This window comes from Protopterus annectens, chromosome 7.part0 (genome assembly GCF_019279795.1).
Source record: "Protopterus annectens isolate FY-2018-M chromosome 7.part0, PAN1.0, whole genome shotgun sequence".
Classification (NCBI taxonomy): Eukaryota; Metazoa; Chordata; order Ceratodontiformes; family Protopteridae; genus Protopterus; species Protopterus annectens.
This window is the reverse complement of record NC_056739.1, coordinates 529,386,577-529,403,169: the sequence shown is the minus strand read 5'-3', so window position 1 is coordinate 529,403,169 and position 16,593 is coordinate 529,386,577.

The window sequence follows — 16,593 nt, the reverse complement described above, 5'->3', positions numbered from 1 at the left end:
GTGTACCCTGGATATCACCTGTATGCCACGGGTAGACAGAGGCACAGCACACTAACCTTGACATATGTCATGGCAAACACCAGTAAATGTGTGTTGAAGGACAAACACTCTCCGACTAGCATTACAAATGGACTAGGGCACATGGCCATTGTTTGTCACTGTCCAGACAAGTTGTGGAATACATTAACAATGTTGGACAATCATGTACTATGCTGTCCATATCTGAACAAAATGCAACATGGTCATATCTGCACAACTGGCCCTCAACCAGTCTGGTGTGCTCACTATAAATATTACAAGCAGTGATAGGACTGAAACCGATGATACTGTCCACCACAGTGAAAGTACTGCACCAGTACACTATACGACAATACACTGTTTGGTCAGTAGGAAAGGATGTTGACAACTGTATGCAAACTATCCCATGGTGACCCTGCAGGCACAGCATAATGCCTGTTAGGTTCAGACACAAAGCAGTTGGGCAGTAAGAACACAACCTGATGTCCAACACTCAACTGTACATGTGAAATATAGATGATGTCCACACACAAACACAAATGTGGTGGACCACAGATCCCAACATAAGGAAAGTTCACACTGGGCATGCTCGCACACTGAGATAAATGAGACTTGTCAGTCAAGAAGCCATAGAAACTGTGAACTGGGCATGCTCACACACTTAGGCCATGTCACAGTTCAGCAGTTGCACACACATATCTGGCATTTGTAAATGTTAACACAGGAACCTCCCACAATACAGAAATCTGCCCAGTGCACACAGTGAAATTACAACAGAGACATATGTAAAGTACTGGATCCCACTCATATGCAAACATCTTCCACAGTACACAAGTTGTTCATAGAGATAGGAAAAGCTATGGCAATAAAGACCCACAAACAATATATGAGCAACAGATACTTACATCTGACAGGTAAACATATGGCCGTAGAGTGAAATACTAGGCCGTTGTCCCTAGGGAATACAGAAGGCTATCCACAGTGTATTTGGCATCTGCCTCCGCAGTACAGTAGGCCACTGTGCCTGTGCAAAGTTAATGCATAGATATGCTCTCCCCTATACTGATGGATAGTAACAGATGTACATACCTCTTCATACATAATGATGTCAGCACACTATACATATGTCAGGAGCACAAATTATACCCAGTAATTTGAATAGCGCACTCTGCTACTGCGTCTCTCACAAGTGTCATAATATAGTTAGGTAGGAGTTTGAATCCTGCAAGTGCTCAATGTGTGTGGGGAAGTAGTGTGTGTGCAATTCCACGTGTAAGAGAAATGTCCCTTTTGGCAACTAGTACAACACAACACATGCTGCATATTCCACTGTCTAAACACTGATGATGTCAGCACCCTATAAGTACAGCAGGAGAAGACAATCCTCACAATAATGCAAATAGTGCGCTCTGCTACTGTGTCTCTCACAAGTGTCATAACATAGTTAGGTAGGGGTTTGAATCCTGCAAGTGCTCAGTGTGTGTGCGAATGTGTGTGGGGGAGTAGTGTGTGTGAAATTCCACGTGTAAGAGAAATGTCCCTTTTGGCAACTAGTACAACACATGCTGCATATTCCACTGTATAAACACTGATGATGTCAGCACCCTATAAGTACAGCAGGAGAAAGCAATTCTCCCAGTAATGCAAACAGCGCGCTCTGCTACTGCGTCTCTCACAAGTGTCATAACATAGTTAGGTAGGGGTTTGAATCATGCAAGTGCTCAGTGTGTGTGTGAATGTGTGTGAGGGAGTAGTGTGTGTGCAATTCCACGTGTAAGAAAAATGTCCCTTTTGCCAACTAGTACAACACAACACATGCTGCATATTCCACTGTCTAAACACTGATTATGTCAGCACCCTATAAGTACAGCAGGAGAAAGCAAGCCTCCCAGTAATGAAAATAGCACACTCTACTACTGCGTCTCTCACAAGTGACATAACATAGTTAGGTAGGGGTTTGTGTCCTACAAATGCCATGTGTGTTTTTGTCACACAGTTTGTCCATGTGTGTGGGGTGTTGTTCCCAATATTGCATGACATACATTATATCAGTAATGTCAATGCACACATGATGTATGTGTGTGCCACCTACACATATGTACCTGTGAACTTCAATAGTTCTCATGTCCGAAGCCTGCCTCATGTGAATACATGGAATATGCATTAGACAACTGTATGACTGTGGTGTTCTGTGCAGGGGCTGCATGTGGTATGTGAATATACAGTGTGAGTTGTAGATGGTGTCATCCCACCAGTGAGGGATACACGACTGGTCTGGAGCATATAGTCCACATGTTGGTGATGAACAGGTGCAGCATATTGTCACCTCTTGTGGGAGTGGTAACAAGTTGTTCCATAGCAATGCAGGGAATGAATGCTAAAAACCCTTCAGATAGGGACTTGGAGCTAGAGTAATGCTCACACTCTATGTTTGGGTAGTTGCAGTCCACCCATATAATGGTGTTTGTAGAGACTGTCATATTCACAGTGTTGTCAGGAAGGCCAAGTGGGTTTCCTGGGTATGGGAGGGTGGTGTGTGCCAGGCAATGAACCTGAAGGCAGTCTAAACCACTGTTAGTTGCACATGGATAAGCTCTGATGCTTTGTGCTGTGCCACCAACCTGGGGGTGTGTGTATCTGAGGTGCCTTTGGATACATTCCCCCCTGTTCTGGTTTGGTGCATGTGTAGGGGACGACAAGCATGGTATGAGGTATGACCTGGCAGTGATGGTGTGCACCTGGGAGCCTTGTTCCAGGAGTCTGTTACTGCATGGATATTGCTGTACCCCATGCTAAGGGCAGTTTCCACTGCATGCATCTTGAGGTTTACACTGCTGCTGTTGAGTAGCATTACTATTAGTGTCCTATCCCGTGTGATACCTGTGTAGGTGGCTATGTAATGTCAGCCTTGCATACAAAAGCACTATGTGTGTAGCAACAGCCTCTGCCAATATACAATGGCCCATGGATGACAGGTGCAAGCTGTCCCTAGCAAAGCAATGTGGCTTGTCCAGCATGTAATCCCACGCTGACAGGCATTGGATCCCCTTTGAATGTCACCAAAACATACAGTAATTGTAGAAACTGATCATCCTGTCTACATAATGTGGCAGCATTCTTGGTGAGGGTAAGATGCTACTCAAGGTCAGGGTCATACCAGCCTGTGCCACAAGCTCAGAGAGCCCCTCTATGTCCACTAACATGTAGTCCAGGGAGGTGCGTCACAGGTCATACACACTGGCACAGACAAAGACTGAGTCATATTTCTACATGCCTTGGAGTGACCTGTATGCTTGTGTTAAGTGGTGGATCATAGTGCCTGACAGGCATCTCAGCATGACCTTCACCTTGTTCAGCCTGGTGAGCAGGGCCTCAGTGTACCTGACGATAGAGGTATCTCATACAACTGTAGCAGGTGTGTTGTCAAGCTGTATGGCTTGTGACTGTTTGGCACACAGGCTTTGTGAGCTATGTGTTGCACGTGCTCTGCTCTGGCTTAACGTTTGTTTGTGTGTCTGCTTTGCAGGTGTCAGCTGCTCAGGCAGGATCCTATTCTGAGAGTCCAAGAATGTACCTGTGTGTTTCTGTGTTTGGACTGCGGTCGTGGCAGGTCTATGTGAGACTGGTACTGTATTCATTGTAGTATCCCACTCCACCTGACAGGGTATGCCAGTACTGAGTTAAGAGAGCTTAGCCCCCAGTTTGGCTATGTGGTTGCATCTCTCACATGTGTTGTAGGTGTATGGGAAGGGGAGAGCCTTGTCTGTGTACATGAGGCAGCTGTAACATTGCCACATGACTCACAGATTCACCAACTGGACCAGAGAGTAGATTGACAGGTGACCTTTGCACATGCTACCATAGCATTGTGAATCCCATACTAAGTAACGACACATAGGGCCAATGGGGAACAAGGTACTCAAGGTGAGTATGTGAGGGTGTAGTGCTCCTGATTTGTTAGTGCTGGCATATATGAATGCTGTCTTGAGCAAATGCGAGGTAAGTCATATGCAATGTGTTACAGGCAACCTACATGCAAACAGGACAAACAGTGACATTCTGTCAAGTGAGACATGGACATCAGTACAGTAAGCAATACAGATATCTCTAGGGATACACAGAGGCACTGTAAATCTGCACTGCAGGTGGAATCAGTGTTTCAGGAACATAACAAGCAAACATGCATACAAACAAAGCTACAGTCAGCAGGCCTGTATGTAGACTATGCTACAACAAACAAGGTGTACGACTTCCAGTAGGTAACAGTGCATATATGCAGGCACTATAAGCCTGTACCCAGACATTCACAGGTCAGACGGGCTGGGTCCAGCCCCACCCCCCCACAAGTGTATAGACCATGTACCTTCATAATGTTGAATAACTGGCCTGATACCCAAGTGCTCATACCTGTAATAATACACATTTCAAATAACAGACACTGAGCCCTCACTCAGCAGTTCCAGACTTAATATGATGTATGCTACCTGTCCTGGCACTACAGTATCCTTGACATGTATGGAGACTCTCCCTCCTGTCATAGTTAGTTCTGTGTTTTGGTGCTGTCATGCATGGTATGAGGTGTGACCTTGTAGTGCTAGTGGGCTCTTGTGAGTCTTGAACCTGCTGTGTATTACTGCACATATATCAACATCCTCAAACATCCTCATTGCAGAGTCGAGTGTGGACAGCATGCAACTCACAGTTGACATGAACATCATTGAGTATCAATATGTACATTTTCGTATCCCCTGTGTTACCTATGTAGGTGGCCATCTCTTGACAGTCTCACCACCAGTATGCAAAGATGTGCAGACAGTACACTATGTTAATTACTATGGGTGTACAAAACAATACAATGACATTCATACTGTAACTGCATCAGGCATGCTGGGATATACCCACAATGATATCATTACACTGTACTGTTGTCAACATTATACTATTGCAACACTTCTATGTAGTCACCCTGTGCATCAGCACCATGTTAACCTGTTCCTGCACCGATGTTACAGATTGCAGGAGGTGGCACAGTTTCATCATATGCACAGGGTGTGTACTTGGTATGCCTGAGTCTGCCACTGATACAACCAATTGACATGTCTGTGTGTGTGTATTGGTGAGGGACAACAGTACAAGATGGGGCAATGTTGATGCAGTGTGTGCGTGTATGCGGTAGCCCTAGGAGTTATCAATTCGCATGTGTGTATGCATGCACACAGTCCCACCTCATGGCTGCCATATACAGGTGTTTGTGGACAGCCACAGACTGTACCTGCCAGGTCATACAGATCATTGTCTGTGGCCACAGACATGGTACCTGTGCCTGGCAGGGGTGCTACGGACCATATCAGGTACTAAGCCAGACTGGGTACTGTCATCAGAAGCAGGTGGTTGGTGACTGGAGATAGGTCCCTGTTGGGACTGTCCAGAGCCACGTGCATGTTGTCTCCTGGGGCGGTCTGATGACAGCACAGACCCAGCATTGCTGGGGCTGCTGCTGGCACTATGTGAGTGGCCGCGGGCCTGTTGTCGTCTGCGACAGCTGCCAGCTGCTGCTGTTGCTGGCATATGGCCACGTCGACACCACAACCGTCCACCATTGCCCTGGCTCATGGACATCTAGTTGTGGAACAGATCTAATGTGTCCCCCCAACGTCTGTCAATGACCTCGGTGAAGTTACGGATGGCAGCCGCAACATCATGCATACTGTCACTCATAGCTGTGCGACATGCTCTTAGCTCCCTCAGACCCTGTCTGATGTACTGTTCCATACGTGACTGTGCCTGCATTACAGCCCGAAACATAGCTGAGGTTGAAAGACCTCTGTGGGCATGTCTGACAGGGGTGGTACGCCCACGGATGCTCCCACGAGAACCCCTGGACGTCTGCCTGTGTGGTACCATGTCAGGACCCTGGCCATGGCGGCTGTGTGGGGATGCATGTGCCACCGATACCACATTACCGTGGTCAATGCTCACTGTATCCTGTCCATCACCTAGGGACATTGGTGACAGGGGATGTATTGGCAGGATGACTGTGCGCATTGATGGGGTCGATAGCTGTGTACTGCCAATTGGCTGACCAGTGACGGACCCTGGCACACCTCCCTGTGCCATTACACAGGTATCATCATTATCGCTATCCACAGCAGCTGATTCAGGTTCCCCGCTGCACAACACCAGAGCAGCACCAGAACCTGTGGGAGTAAGACAGGAAACACAGTTTACGATGTGTACACAATGTCACCACTGATACACACATGCACACATGGGCACATGCACACATGCACACATGCACACATGCGCACATGCACACATGCACACATGCACACATGCGCACATGCACACATGCACACATGGGCACATGCACACATCCACACATGCACACAGCACACATGGGCACATGCACACATGCACACATGCACACATGCACACATGGGCACATGCACACATGCACACATGGGCGCATGCACACATGCACACATGCACACTCCTCAGTATATGAGATATCAACACACAAACACAAACAGACCTGCAATCAAACACATAGCACTACTGCTTCAGCTTATTATTACTACTAGTATCAAGAGTATTGAAGGTAATGTTTTTACACACTCACCAGCATGGATAGGCTGCCTTGCTGTTACACCAGAGGGACCTGCAGAAATGAGACATTTATTGTCAGTGGGCACAACTGTGCCATTGATACTGTGAGTATGAGACAGTTCAGTAGTGCAGCAATTAGCTTCCACAGGTCTACTGCTGATATTGAGAATATCACTCATGCACAATAATAACCAAGATTACAGCTACAAACCGAGGACACACCTCACACATGCATAACCTAACAGTGTACAGAACGGTCAACTATACACATGGCATGTTACCTGTATGCTCTGTGTCCTGCTGCTGGGTGGCTCCAGCCTCCATCATTACACATGTATGCTGCTGCTGTTGCTGTTGGGCTGGAGCCACAACACTTAGGAGTAGTCCCTCCAGTCTGGTGAGGGGGGATGTCTAGCCACCCCACCACCTGTGGCAAGCTGCTGCCTGTGGATATCCGATGCACGCTGATGGACATTTCTAATTAAATAACTGCAGTGATGGCGTACCTACTCATATGTCCGGTTATGTGTGCCTATGTCATTTACCCGATGGACCAGGTCTTGCCACAGTGCAGCCCTCTCCTGCTGGTTCTGGCTGGTGCGGGAAAAGAGTATTGCGAAATCCCGCAACAGGCTCTGGTGTATCTCTTCCTCCTCCACAGCGGAGTACACAGGGTTTCGCTGGTGAACCATAGCCCTGAAAATGAGAAGGAAAATATGTCAGCAATATCTGTCAGCAAACTATGGCACACATAATACACATAATACTCAACTGTAGTGATATAACTTAACCACCATATATAGCATCTGTCTGTCTATTGGGGGATACACATGTAAATGACCAGATATCAGTGCTCATCCGACAACTGTGCAACAGTACCTGGCACACTCCATACGACAGACTAGTATACTGCAGCAGTCAGCACACTGGTTCATGTCCAATGCACAACCTCACACTGGGGGTTTGTATCAAGGTACTGTATGGGGAACATTATCAACCCATGCACTGCATGCACTGCACATTACATATTTCACTGGTAATGCACACTACTCTTACTTGCCATAACCCTACCTACACCACAGTGATATACAGGGTAACACAGCACAACATATGGCAATGTAGTATGTGTTGATCACAATACCTTACACATCTGTCACTGGCCTCACACCAAGGACACACACTACCATGACAGACAGACAGTCATGGTGAGCAATCACACCAGTACATAACATGCACCCAGTCACTGGCACACTCATTCCACATCACATATTTGGTTTGTAATGTGTTCATGGGTGTGCATTGTGTCTTAGGTAGGTAGTATGCTTTTGGCCCTGGGCCTACAGCAGCATACTGTTATGCTACCCTGCCCCGTGTGACACATGTGTTATGATCGTACCTGCTCCTTACCTTACAAACAGTTACACAGGGTGACTCATATGGCATATTACCTATCTGCATAACATTCAGCAGGGGTATGTCTGACATCTACTCATGGGGAGCCTTGCTTCTTAATTCTGTGTGGTTTACTCCAGGGTATGTTGTTTCTGTGGGTAGGCACCTGTACCTCCACCATGTGCTCTATACTGCAATGACTAGGATGACAGACATAGGTAATTTGTGTTGTGGATGTTGGAGGTGTTACCATGGTTGTTGGACAACTGTCATGGGTGTGACCGAACTATGTATATCCAGCAGTGGTAACCTCTATGTAGGTAGTCTGTGTGCACTCTGTGGTCTTGTCAGTCACTCTGCATAGGTAATGTGTTTGAGTGCATTGACACAGTTACTTGCGTATATCGGTGTCTTTCTCCATATCTGTAGCTGTCATGGGAGGTACATACAGTGTAGGACATTGTGGGGTGTAGAGAGGTATAGTGACCTACATGTCCATAGCAGACACACCATGTCCGCTGACACATTCCATGTACAGGTATTACAGGACTAGTGTGTCACTGTGTATATCAATGGGGAGCCTATTGTACACTTGTTGCCCCTGTTCCCCCTGACACATGCAGTGGTGGGCAGGCATGCACATATGTGGTGGTTACTGGTGTCAGTGTTTTGGAATGGGGTATGGTACTCCAGTATCCACACTGGTGTTCACTCCATGCCTTTGTCACCAGGCACCTGTTGCAATACATCTGCACACATGTGCCTCACTCAGTCTATATATATATATATATATATATATATATATATATATATATATATATATATATATATGTGTGTGTGTGTGTGTATATCTATCTATCTATCTATATATAAATATATATATATATATATATATATATATATATATATATATATATATATATATATATATATATATATATATATGTTTGTATGTATATATATATATATATATATATATATATATATATGATATGTATATATAGATATAGATATATACATATAGATGTGGGGAGAGAGGGGGAGAGAGAGAGAGAGACAGAGGGAGAGTGAGAGTGAGAGGGGGTGGGACAGAGAGAGAGAGATAGTCATATACAGACATATCTGTTGTCAGTCAGATCTGTCTGTATATGTATATGTATCTACATATATCTATATATGTATGTGTGTATTACATATATCTGTACGTACATATTCTATCAATCTCAATGTCTGTGCAGTAAGTGAAACCTGGTTCAAGGCTCCTGAGAGCACACCAGCGGTACCAGGCTATACCTCATATCATGCTTTTTGGCCCCAAAACTCGGGCCAAAACAAAAAGGGAGGGGGAGTGTCCATATTCATGAAGGACACCCACACCTCCAGGTTAGTGGCAATGCATGAAGCATTAGACACCATCCAGGTGCAAATAACCATAGGCAAACCTGCTATACAACTGGTAGCATATTACAGACCACCCTCCCAATCTCAGGAACCACAGTCAGCCTTCCTGAAGACATTGGAGGATATGAATGTCCCACCACACACCATCATATTGGGAGACTTCACCTACCCTAACATACACTGGGTTCATTATTCAAGCCCAAACACCCTAGCCCAAATGTTCCTGGAATTCACTAAGTCAAATGCAATAGAACAGCTAGTCACCTCTCCCACAAGGGGAGATAATATACTAGACCTGATCATCACAAACATGGGGACAATGTGCTACACACCAGAAGTATACCCCTCACTAGTCACATCTGACCACTAACTAAGCACCCTGGATATACATATCCCACCTCCCCCACAACACAAAAGACTACAGTGAGAAACCTCTCAAATGCCGACTTTACACTTCTTAAAACTGAGTTGGTATTCTTTAAGCCCACTGGGCCAGTGGAAACCACATCCCACAATGCAGACTCCTTCACAAATGCTTTCTACGGACATCTCCAAGAATGCATGGATCATGCAATCCCAAATAAAACCAGGACACTCTCCACCAAGGGCAGGCATCCTGTCTGGTGGATCCCAGCCATGAACAAATTGTATAACAAAAGAAGGTAGCTACTGCACGACAGAGCAGAATTCAATAAAGATAAGGCATCCTTGATCAGCACTAGTAGAAAGCTACGTTCTCTCATACAAACATGCAAGGCCAACATTGAGAGGAAAATCGCTATGGACACTACAGATAACCACAAGGCCTTCTTCTGCTATGTTAGACACCTGGGTGGAAACCCTCAGATATGTTCAGAGTTAGTTCACAGTGACAAAAACTACACTGAACACACAGATATTGCCAACATTCTGGCAGACAGGTTCAGTGCAGATTTCTCCCCTCCCTCACCCCCAAATGAGGAATTACTTTTCCCAGCTGACTGTAACCTCCTTGTCATCTCAGCTGTCCAGCTGAGAACCACCCTCAGCAAAGCTAGAAACACAGCATCAATGGGACCCATCTGTATCGCAGGTTGCGTGCTACGTGAACTCCAAGAGGAGCTAAACCCGCACATATAATGCTATTTAACAGTAGCCTTACTACAGCATATGTACCTGGACACTGGCATACAGCAACAGTAGTCCCACTCCACAAAGAAGGCACCTCTACAGACCCTGGTAACTACTGCCCCATAAGCTTAACCAGCCTGGTCTGCAAAGCTATGGAAAGAATCATTATGGAACTCATACACAGAGACATTGGGGACTTACAGACACTTGATCCCACCCAGTTCAGCTTTGTAGAGGGCAGATCCTGCCTTTTGAACCTGGTTGACCTTTTCAAAACAGTCACTAGAGCCATTGACGAGGGCACAGCAGTCCATACAGCCTACCTGGACTTGGCTAAAGCTTTCGACACAATACCCCACTCTGGCATCATAGACATGCTCAACAGCTTATATGTAATTTCATATGTCACAAGATGGGTTGCAAACCAGCTAACGGATAGAAACCCTACAGTCAAAATCACTGGTGCCATGTCAGACTCAGAGCCAGTCACAAGTGGTGTCCCACAGGGCTCTGTCCTAGGACCCCACATGTTCGGCATTTATTTCTCAGATGTGGATGCAAACATGGGAGGGTAGTGGCTGACAATGTTCAAAGATGACTGCATACTAGGCACCATAGTCGATACACCACCTGACACATACATCCTACAGAAAGGCCTCACTGAAACCGACAACTGGTGCTGGAGTCATGGCCTTAAACTGCATGACAAATACTGTATAGTCATACCCTTTGGGAAAGACAAGGTACCCACATGTTATCACATAGACAGTAACCCACTGAGTACAGACAAAGTAATCAGAGATCTGGGGACACAAATCGATACTGACCTCTCATTCGACACCCACGTTGCCAAAGTGGTTGGATAGACTTCCTACCTTGCCCACCTTATCATGAAGGGATTCACATCCAGATCAAAGGAGGTCATTGTACCCCTATACTCCTCTCTTATCAGGCCCATGACTGTGTACTATGCCCTATTTGGTATGTACCTCATCTGGCACTTGCAACAGCTAGGGGGACCCCATAAGTACCTCACCAGGAGGATCAAGGGTCTCCAGCAAATGTCATATGCTGCCAAACTAAAGAAACTACAGCTCTATTCCATAGCATACCGCCTACTTAGAGGTGATCTGTGCCTGACGTAGAAGGCCATGTCCAATCAGGAATTGATGGACATGTTCCATCTCGTAAAATCCAATTCCATCAGAACCACAAGAGCTACAGATTTAAACCTCAGCACAAATATGAATAGGACATGCTGTAGGGACAGATCCATAACTCAGAGGCTTCCCATACTGTGGAACAGGATCCCAGTTCATGTTAGGCAGAGACCCTCACTGACTCTCTTCATGTGAATTCTTGATGAGTGGATGGGAGATCATTGGTTTACACCAGGGGTCATCTCTGTGTCACTACTAGACAGAGGGACAGTAAACTAATGTTATTATGTAAGGGGATCTTCATTGTGTCACTATTATACAGAGGTGCAATTTTCTAAATCTATTCTATACACTGTGTGCAGATGACACTGTGAAACTATATATGTTTATGTATTTCTACATCCCTCTCTATCTATGTATACACATATGCATATTACATATATAGACATACATATCTCAATATACATACGTATACACATAATATATATATATATATATATATATATATATATATATATATATATATATATATATATATATATACACTCCTTTTTAGTTCCACATATGTATACACACAGTAACGTACTGATGAACATCCATTACAGTATAACCTACTTGTACATTGCACTACAACCTACATTGCTATGTGCACATAGCTACCTTCACATACATATGTATGTAGAGCCTTCAGTGACAGTTGCAGTATGTCCCCGGCCCTATGCAGATCTTCATATACATAGATACAGACCAATAACACATCTGGAGGGTTCACAGTATGTAGACTATTATACTTGTACTTTACCTTACCTGTGTTTGTTGCAGCTGTTTGCGTAGGCTTGCAGTTACTTGGCCTGCTGTCAACCTCTTTGTTTTGTTATTTCTGTTTTTTTCTTTCTTTCTTTCTTTCTTTCTTTCTTTCTTTCTTTCTTTCTTTCTTTCTTTCTTTCTCTCTCTGTCTCTGTCTCTACCTCCAGAGGGTGCAATGAAAGTATTGCATGTGTGGACTGGGAGTACAGGATGCTTTTGTAGGTATCTGCACATGTCCATGTGATGGCCTCTGCACCAATTTTTAGCCAGCATTTACTAATTGCATGCAGTCTGTTGTGTAGTGATTGCAGTTCTCACTGTAATTTCAGGACAGTGCTATAAAAAGGTCTGTTAGGTAGACGTAGTCCTTTCAGATTATCAGGGTGGGGACCATGCTGGTTTGCTGTGGACACTGTTCTGTGAGTGTAAGGGTTGGTATGTCTCTCATATTCCAGGCTGTGTTGTAGACACTGCAATGCATGTTGTTCTGTAAGCTGAGTATTCCTTCCTCCAGTGTCCTCTTCTCCGTGTGTATGTAAACTGACACCTACGACTAGAAATACTGTGTATATGGGTGTGTGTGCTTTCCTGTGGGGATTGCATTGTAACTGGTATACAGCAGTGGCTCTTGCAATCTGTTGCTATGGCTTCATTATTTGCCCTTTACATTCACTCCTTGTATGCCTGCTAGGTGTCTTTCCTGTAATGTGTTGCTATGGCTTTCCTATTTTCCATTTACATTCACAGCTTGTAATGCTTGCTATATCTGTTTGGGCAGCAATTCCCTATGTGTTTGTTGTGGTAGGGTGTTACTGCATGCAGTGTGGTCTGGCCATGGTGTGTGCCTTGACACTTACAAGGGTATTTGATCATGCTGCTGAGCAGGCCTCAGATACTCTCAGGTGCATCTTTTATCAGCCTCATGGAATGGTACATATCAGTGGGATACTCCAATGAAATATTCTGATATTCTGCAGTTGTGACTGTGGGTTATTTCGAGCATATGTATTTCTACACCATTTGTGACGTGCACGTGGTGCATACTTTCAGTAATTCATAGTTACCATTGCATGTGTAGTTACACCTTTCTGCCTACTGTTAATACATTTCACAGCATGTCAGTGGGGCACAGTTGACATTTGTTTTCACATCAGGGACATCCCTGTAACTCAGTCACAGTTGCTATGTCTGGGCTCTTAACTATTCAACTATGGCAGTGTTTATCCTGCTCTGAGTATGTGTGTGGCTTGCCAGATGCTACTGTGACATTATTACCTACTAGCTACCAACTAGCATGGCTGTGTATCATCACACAGTACTATTTTACAAATCCACTAGATTTGACAGTAAATATACATGACATGCTTTGTGTACTAGACTTGTTATATTCCCTTTACATTAATTCCTACTATTTTATGATATATTTCTTTCAGCACAATGTTTTTGTATAGCAGTCATGGCTTAGTGGTAAGTCATGCAGACTAGTGTTTCCAAGGTCCTGGGTTAGAGACTGACGGAGGTATTTTATTTTGCTGCTGAGAAAACTACAGGCCTTGTCATTCAGAGTGACTAAGGCACTTTTAAGCAGTTGTAAGTGGGTTAGCGTTGGTTTGCGCAGAGGTCACGCATGTGCACTGCCGCTTAGCTTCGCGCACACATGCTTAGCTAAGCGCACAGAAGCGCACTCCCACTTACTACTGCTTAAAAGTGCTTAATCTCATGTACACCAGCGCTATTTTCTTTTAAAGAAAAGAAAATGGGGAGATAGGAAAGCAGTGAAAAAGGGGGCACAAAGAGGGTAGGACAGTAGGAAAACAAGCTCGGGTTTTACAGGAGGGATGTAGGAAAGGCCCATAGCTGCCCATTTCTTCGTCAGCAACCGCTGTGCATATGTTTGTAATTTGGTGTGAAATTTGAAAGCTTCAACCCCTGAGAGAGGTGTGAGGACAACAATATTTGTTGTAGAGCCAATTGTAATTGCCAGTTTACATGTCCAGCAGACATGTGTGCAAAATGGGCAGCTATGTATGGGGCGTAAATTTTTTGTGGGTACAGAGTGTCCTTTTATTTTTTTCAGGTGAGAGTGGTATGTCAGGTACAGGAAGTTGGTATAGCTGGGGAGGTAGGTAGGGGAGGTTAACAGACAAGACAAACAAGACGCATACAGGGGTGGTGTATGACACATGTGGGGGGTTACACAATTGACGGGGATGGATGTTTGGATATCTCGAGCCTATGAGCCCACAGATGGCAACAGTGGAACTGAGATCCCCGCCCATGGGCAGTTGCCACTGTGCTTTCATTGCCCAGGACATGGCTGTGCTGGGGGCTGTGTAGGATGGGCAGCAGGCACACCCGTGGGTTGTGCCACCCGTGCCTCAAGCTGGCGTAGGGGCCCAAGCACAGCATGCCTGATCTCCCTACGCACCACAGTCCGGACACTACGGAGGGTGAGTGGATGTTCTCTTCCGGCCACGCTTGCAGAGGGGGGATGAGCCCCATCCCCTGCAGCGCTTCCACCCGCAGGTGGCACTGGGCCACTGGAGGAGGGTCCAGCCTGGGCACTACTGCCAGGTGCACTCGCCAGCTGAGGTGGGAGAGGTGGGTCCACTGGAACCCACCTTCCCTGTCGTCCTATGTTTTGCATTATTTAATGACAGTTTGGGTTAGTAACATGCAATACCATTCACAATTAGTTGTAACAGTATGCATTAGTATTCCCATTAACCAAACACCCATAAATTCAAGCCAATGAACAGCAAGCATAACACATGCATAATTTGAACAACAGTACAGAATTCAACAACATGCAGGGTTGATTGATGGCAACAGGCCATCAGGTTTGGATGTATGAACAGGGCACACGCATCAACGTACATGCAAATATGTATGACCCAACAGGACAATTGTCCAGGGGAGTTAATTGTGAATACACGTACCCATTTCACATGGAATGGATTATTTGTTGGTATAGGGTAGGGTGAAGAAATATTTCATTAACAACTTCAAATACCTATACATATGCTGTACATTTCTACTAGCTGCAGATATATACACACTACAAGTCTGACTACAGTTTCCTATGTGTAAACTTATGCATGTTGGTGATAGGAATGTTACTGCTACATCAATATACATTTCATTTTTATTCATACACATTCATATCTGGCTCTGTTCAGCTACAGCATCCTGCTACATTTGCTTTATATGGCTCTAGACAACTGTGGATCTTTGGTATTTCATACGACCATACTATCTGCATATTGCAAACTGAGAGTAACATATCCAAATTGTGGGACACACATTCCAGCTTCAGTACTTTATTCCACACATTTCTCTGTTTGGTTGTGCCTGTCACATTCATTTCCTTCTGTACTGACTGCAGTATACTTTATTCAGGAGTTATTACAACTTTATTGGTGGATTCATACCTCTTTCTCACACTCTCACTTGTTTTATTTTTACAATTCAGGATGGTACTTAATTCTAGGCTTTACTGACATGTTTTACTTGGTTATAACAATCCTTTCCAACAGTCTCACTTGTGTCATATTTCAGAATTTAAACGGGGATATATTTCACACATGTGTTTTACTCAGCTTGTGTAGCTGTAATTTTCAGCCTGCTGCAGGTTATGTACTATTATATTACAGGTGGAACATCTTTATTTCAGACTTGTTTCATTTTTATTTTTGGATTACAGGCTGCATCACACTTATGTAATCACACAGTACTAGCAGAATCTCTCTTACACTGTTACTTGCACTTTATATTAATAGGTGACTACACTGCACTCTTTTGCAAGCTGTCATACTTATATTTTTTAACAGTTACAGGAAGAGAATTACTAACCTGCCTGGTGGCCCAACCGCACAAGCCTATCGGCATAGGCTCGACAATTCACAGAACGGACACCTGCAGCTGCAATATAAATGAAGTAATATTGGAATACAGATCTCCATAATATCAGCTAGGTTAACTTTCTACATAAATAATTGCATGTAACTTATTCAGTAGTGGGGCGTTGGGCATTTGCCGGGCCTCCTGGATCCAGCGATTCAGTTGGTCCTGCTTCCATCTCTTCAGGTCCGCATGGTGG